Here is a 7,141-nt window from a genome sequence, read left to right as displayed (position 1 = left end):
CTGCCTAAATCAGGAGGATTCGCAAGTATACTTGAAATGTGCTCAAATGTAACTTATGATACACTTGCTTAACATATATGTAAGAGCTTAAGATCTGATATCACTTCTTGTGATGCCAGTTCCTGTGATGTCACACGCTGTGATGTCACACGCTGTGATGCCATGCGCTGCGATGCCACTTTCATACTGATTAACTAGGTTAGTGCCCCCACTTCTTTTTTTTAGAATTTGTGCCCTGGAGGCTTTACTGGAAAGTCAGGTACTTTGATTTTAATGCCGATTCTTAATACCTCTCACCATTTGTCCTCGAGACGTATTGGGTGAAATACAAATTACTTTTTTAGGGAAAGTGATGCAGTCTAAGGGAAGGGTTAGAGTTGTAACAGGAAAGGTAGATACTCAGAAAATGCCAGCAGGTTTCAGCTACACAGGAGTTATTCTATAATGCATATGTTTTAGAAAGAATTTTTTGCTCTTGCCTTGGCTTTGTAGTAGCTGCATCTATGACGCTTATAGTAGACGTTTGATTGTTTGGTCACTGATTTACAGCATTGCCATTATAAGTTGTGATGGATGCGTACATAATTTAGAGTAAAGGTAGAAATATGTAATTGAGGATAGTGAGTGAATTATCTCTGAACAATATGTCTGGAAGGTCAGCTAAACTGTTGAAGATTAGAACGGGGTGCCAAGGGTTTCGTTTTGAGCTCAGCTGATATTTGTAAGGCTAACTTTTACCTCAGTGTAAGAACACCATATTTTATAGCTTCCCCTCCTCTGTTTTGGATTCGATTTTCTGGAGCTCTTTCTCTATGTGTTATGACACTGCAATCGATTGTCACAACACATCTGCTTTTCCCCCTAAAACATATTGTAATATTGGTCAAAAGCAATTGCCATATTTTACCTTCATTAAGGCAATGATAAGTTGGTGCATGAAATGCATTAGTGGCATAGCAGTTAAATGTGATAAATTGGGTGTAATGTATATTTACAACACCTACATACGTGGCTAAAATGCATGGCTCCAGAGAACAGAATTGTGTCTTTGTTGACCACAGTTGTAAAACCACTGTAGTAACACATGGGGGAGAAAATTGCTCTGTCATGTACAAAACTTACTTAAGGACATCAAATAAGTCACCCCTGAGTGTGCCCTGGAAGCCGACGGGGCTGGCTGCCTAATATGCACTAGTGAGACCTATTAATGATTGAAACAAATTACGTCAACACAAAATGTTTGCTTTTGAAATATACAGGATTTTGTGCTTAGTGCATAAAAGTTGGACGCAATAAATAATAATGAAAATTATGCCCCCATGACTGAAAAGTTGTGTAAATCTGTTTGCCACTGTTTACGCAAAGTTACATTTTTCAAGACCAGGCTTAGTTGTTCAAAAAGCATTTATAGAGTTGAGCCTTGTAAAATAGTAGAAACTAGCTTGAATGCTATTGTTCATTTTTAATTTAAAAAATCTAATCTGATAAGGAAGGAAGGTGTTGGGAAGTTAATTATTTTTTAAGTTCAGAAAGAAGTTTATTGAGAAATAAATGTGGCATCAATACACAGTACATGAATAATGCATGGGGAAGTAAAGGAAGGGGAAAAAGAAAGCAAAAGCAATCAAGGAAAACAATGCAAGCAATTCATAAACACAGAAGAAAAAAGAAATTAAGCATGGGCAGTACAGTTAAATATAGGGGATACAGTAATTGCAAAGCATATTCCGGTAAGAATGTACACATAACATGTTATAACACAGAAAGAAAGGAAGTGCAAAGGGTATTCATGGGGGTTTGGAGACCTCCTGTTGGGCAGGTCGGAAGGAAAACGAACGAGTAGCACAGTTATCCAGATACTATGTGATGGGAAGCCATAAGTCTGAACGTTTCGTTGCCATTTGAATAGGAAAAACAAAAGCAGTGTCCAGTCTATGATTATGACAAACGTTGTACCACCATGCTTTAAGGGAGACATTAGAAGAAGCTTTCCAATTGATAGTAATCTGTTGGAACGCAACAGCCAACAACAGGTCAACAATGCGAACATTAAGGTCAACTCCCTCCCAACAAGGCGATAGGCTCCCCAAAAAGAGATGGACATGAGAAAAGGGAATACAAGTGCGGAAAATTACATTAATTTGAGCCAAGACCTGCATCCAAAAATCATGCACAGGTTTACAGAGGAACAACATATGGAACAAGGTAGCGTTGGAAGATGAGCAGGACCAGCAAACATCCGGAGTAGTGGGGAAACGTTTGTTTAGGGTAAAAGGTGTATGAAGCAACCTATTATAAATGAAAAACATGGATTGCGTCAAGGTCGCCGCTCTAGACGTTTTACGAACCTTAGTCCATACCTTGTCCTAAAGGGATATTGGCCACTCTGTAGCGAAATCATGCTCCCACTGAACCTCCGCCTTAGATTTAGGTCTAATAGTGTCCGTGGCATGAAGGTACTTGTAAATGATAGAGGCTTTGGGAGTAGTATGTAGGTGGGATCGGAGTGGCGAAGCAGGGGTAGGTGAGGAGGGGAGAGCTTGTGCTCGTGAAAGGCGCGTATAGGCCTCCATCACCCCTGCCTTGATTAGGAAGTATTTGGGAGCAAAGGAGGTAGGTAAATCTAAGGAAGAACAAAGAGTTGAAAAGCGGAGAAAAATAGAGTGCGAAAATAACTGCGAGACCCACACTAATCCTTTGTGTCTCCAGGATTTCCAGTAGAAGGGTTTATTATGAATTAAGAGATATGTTTTATGCCAGATGGTAGAAGAGAGAAGGTCAGCAACGGTTACAGGAGGGAGAGGAATGGAAGATAAGAGGAGTTTGGTAGTGAATTTATGAATGGGAGTAGGAATCGAAGAGGGCTTACGTGAGAAAGAAATATATTCAGCAAAAGAGAAGGGGGAGAGGAAAAGGCGCTCAACCTTAGCCCAAAGGGGACAGGGGGAAATGGGGCCCTGCAACCAAAAAGAGGCTTGGCGCCACAAAAAGGCTTTTTGATAGGCTGGAAAGTCCGGAAAGTTGACTCCACCTTCTGAGGTGGGGCGAATTATTCTGGCAAGGGACATTCTGGGTTTTTTATTGTACCACAGACAGGAGAACAGGACCGAATTGATTTTCTTGAAAAATTTAGAAGGGATGGACACAGGAATATTGGAAATTGTGTAAAGAATTATGGGAGATAACATAATCTTCATCGTATTGAGATGATCCCACCAGGATAGGTGAAGAGGATGCCACTTGGCCGTTAAGTCAGATAGTTTTTGAATGCACTTAGTTAAAAAGAGTGAAACAGTGTCTGATATAGAGGGGGTGATATACAAGCCTAAGTACTTAATGTGTGAGGGACTCCAAGTGAAATTAGAGGCATTGAAATCAGGTTTAAAAGTGAACTTAGTGAGGGGCAGAATCTCACATTTATCGTTGTTGAGTTTGTAACCAGATATCGAGGAATAGTTCTGCACATCCTCCAGGAAAGTGGGAATCGAATCTGTGGGATTGGAAATGAAGAGTAAGATGTTATCTGCATAGGCGGCAAGTTTAATATGGGAATCTGCAGTCTGAAAACCTTGAATGTTAGGGTTCTGAAGAAGTTTGGACAAAAAAGGCTCTAAAGCCAAGTTAAAAAGAAATGGGGAGAGTGGGCATCCTTGGCAGGCACCTCTGCCAAGATCAAAAAAGGAAGAAATCTGACCATTCACACAAACTACCGCACGTGGGTGAGAGTATAGCAGGGAAAAAAAGGAGATAAATTTGGGACCGAAACCAAACCACTCGAGAGTGTGGAAGAGGTAGGACCATTCGACCCTATCAAATGCCTTTTCGGCATCTAAGGCGATCGCCGCGAGGGGATGCTCTAAACGTGTGGATTTTGATAGAATGTTAAACAAAAGTCTAGTGTTGTCAGTGATGAATCGCCCTTTGACGAAACCAGACTGTTCTTTGCCTAGAAGGTCAGGGTGCAGATGGTCCAATCGTGCCATTAATGACTTAGCAAAGATTTTGTAGTCAATATTCACAAGGGAAACAGGCCTGTAATTTTTACAGTGCTTGGCGTCCTTCCCCTCTTTAGGTATCAAGCAAGTATGCGCATCAGAGAAGGACCCTGAGAAACTGCCTAAATTAGCAAATGTGTCTATAAGAGAGTGGAGTTTTGGGACAAGTAGTTTTGAAAAGTGAAGGTAGAATTCAACGGTAAAACCGTTCGGTCCGGGAGCCTTGTTAAGTTTGAGGTTTTGAAGTGCAGTAAGCAATTCCTTCTGAGAAATGCCAGACTCCAAGTGGGAAAGGTCAAGAGGAAAATGTTCAGGTTTTTGGATGGTAGAAAAGAAGTTTGTGAGGTATTGGTAGGAGGGCTGAGTTTCAGAGGAGTAAAGAGTTATGTAGAAAAGGGAAAATTCAGTGAGGATGTCGGCGTCTTTGTGCTTGAGGTTAGAGTTGGTTTCGTAAATGGATTCAATATTTAACTTATTGTGCTTGACCTTCAGATAGTTTGCAAGAATTTTCCCAGCCTTGTCTCTACCTCCATAAAACTTAGCACTGGACTTCAGTAAATACAATGAGGCATCTTCTGTAGATTTCTCGTTAAATTTCATCTTGGCACCAACAAGAGCAGTCAGACTATCTTGCGATTGTGAGGTAAAATAGGCGTGTTCGAATCTCTTAATGTCACAGAGGAGATCTTTAGCGAATTTACGGGCAGCCCTGCGTTTTTTTGCCACAAAGCCCATAATAAAATCGCGTGCTGCAGCCTTAAAGGCATCCCAAACAGAATGTTTCAGAATAGAAGGGGTGTCATTAAACAAGAAAAATTCATCAAAAAAAGCAGTGAAGTAAGTGGTGTATTTGGGATTCAAGAGGAGAGTGTTATTGAAGCGCCATCTTTTGGGTCCAATAACTTAAGAGAGTACGTCAACATTGATTAAGACAGGGGCATGATCTGATAATAAAATCGGGCCAATTTCAGCAGCAGTGAGGGTCTGAGAAATATTATGAGAAACAAAAATATAGTCAATCCGTGATTGTGAATGATGGGAAGGAGAGTAAAAAGTAAAATCCCGCAAAGCCGGATTGCATATTCGCCAGGTATCAATGAGCTTATGTTGGTAAATGGCTTGAGAAAATAGCCGGTGTGATTTGTTGGGAATATAGTGGGCATCAGATTTCCTTTCAACAAAAGGACTGATTACAGTCACCTGCTAGAGTAAAATTATCATCCATAAATCGGGTAATATGTTGGGAGGGCTCCACTCAAAAAAGAGATTCACCACTGGTGGGAGCGTAGACATTAAGGAGAGAAATTGGAACACCTCTAGGAGATAGTCTGACATGCGCCCACCTGCCATTAGTATCGGACTCTTCAGAAATGAGAGCAAAGGGGAGAGATCGACGGCATAGGATTGCTACGCCATTGCGTTTACCATCACCCTGTGAATAAAAAGCCTCACCCAGCCTCTCTTAAGCTTTGCAGACTCTGTGTCAGAAAGGTGAGTTTCCTGGAGAAATGCCACAGCAACATTTAATTTAGCCAGGTGGGAAAAAATCCGCTGACGTTTATTGGAGAATTAATACCCTTAACATTCCATGAAACTATGTTCAATGACATACTGTACAAAGTAAGCTGTGATAAACACAGTACGTAAAATTAGAGAGAATAAGACCCATGAGAAAGAATACAAAAAGAGGAGAGAAGTGCATAACAGAAGTTAAGAAAGGGGGGAGGGAAAGGAAGGCGGTTTAAATACAGTGAGAAAAAGGAAGAGGAGGCGAAGGAAGAGTAGGAAAAGGGAGAAGAGGGATCAGATTGGAAGGAATAAAGACATAGAAGAAAACATGACCTGAATAAAGTAAATCATCGCCTCTGCACAAACAGGGAAAAAGAAGCATAGGGGGAGGATACAAAACAGAAAAAAAGACAAGAGGAAAAAACGAAAAGAGAACAACATACCTACACAAGGAGAGAATGAGAAGGAGCCGAGGGGGGATGGGGCCACATGGGTAAGGCGACACATCCAAGGTCAGTTGGGCAAGGAACCAGGGAGACATCATCAAACAGGGAAAGGTCCTGTGGAGGTGGAGAAGGAGAACATGAGATCACACTACAAACGGAAGTCGAATCAAGAATAAGAACAACAACAAACACCAAAGCGATCTAAAGAAAGTAACAATCAAGAAATTGAGACTCCTTAGCGAGGGAAAAGGAGCTAAATGCAGGAACATTATAGGAGCAGGCAGGACTGCAACTCAGCCAGGAGCTGAAGACAAAGGCCTAGAGGTGTCCATGGCCGAAGTCTTATGCGCATTGATAAAGCTCTGCAGGCGTACTGGATCTTCATAGGTAGTGGTTTTGTTATTAAAAGTGAGTTTGAACAAACATGGATGATAATGGCCGTATCTTGCACCCATTGAACGAAGATCCTCTCTCATGTTTAGGAAGGCCTTTCGACGATTAGCAGTTGCCCTTGCATAGTCCTGAGCGAAGAACAAAGAGGAGCCAGACCATGTTAATGTTGGAGAAGACTTGGTAGCCGACAGGACCAACAGAAGATCAGTGTATTCCAAAAAAATAGAGAATGACCCCCCTTGGGCGCTGCGAATAGGAAGCAGAAGTGGATGGGCGACCCAATTGTTGTGCACACTGAATGTTGAGGTTAGTGCCATCTGGTAGACGAAGTAATTTAGGAAGAAAAGATGTGAAAAATGCGAGCGAATCCGAACACTCAAGCCCTTCTGCCAAGCCATAAATGCGAATGTTGTTCCGCCTGTTCCTGTTTTCCAACTCCTCCACTTGTCTCTGGAGTGTGGAAACTTGTGAGGTCAAATTAGAGACTGTGGAGTAGGGTTTCCTGAAGGGACGAGACGGAGTCTTCAACTGAAGAGACCCTCCTTTCCATTTGTGACCAGTTGTCAGTAAGAGCCTGAAGCTTGACGTTGGTTTCCTCCATAAAGGGGTGCAGGGACCTAATTTCCTCCAGAAAAAGGGCGGAAAGATCGTATTTCTTCCAACAAGAGCTCCAATGAGACAGGAGAGGATGGTTTGAGTGGCAAAGGAGGATCTTTTTTCTGTCTTTTGACGTTGGTTTTCACCAGTGCTGGTTGGGAGGGCTCCATAATTGTGTCTGAACCAGACGAGGTGAGGGGA

This window comes from Lissotriton vulgaris, chromosome 5 (genome assembly GCF_964263255.1).
Source record: "Lissotriton vulgaris chromosome 5, aLisVul1.2, whole genome shotgun sequence".
NCBI classification, from domain to species: Eukaryota; Metazoa; Chordata; class Amphibia; order Caudata; family Salamandridae; genus Lissotriton; species Lissotriton vulgaris.
This window is presented reverse-complemented; position numbering follows the sequence as displayed.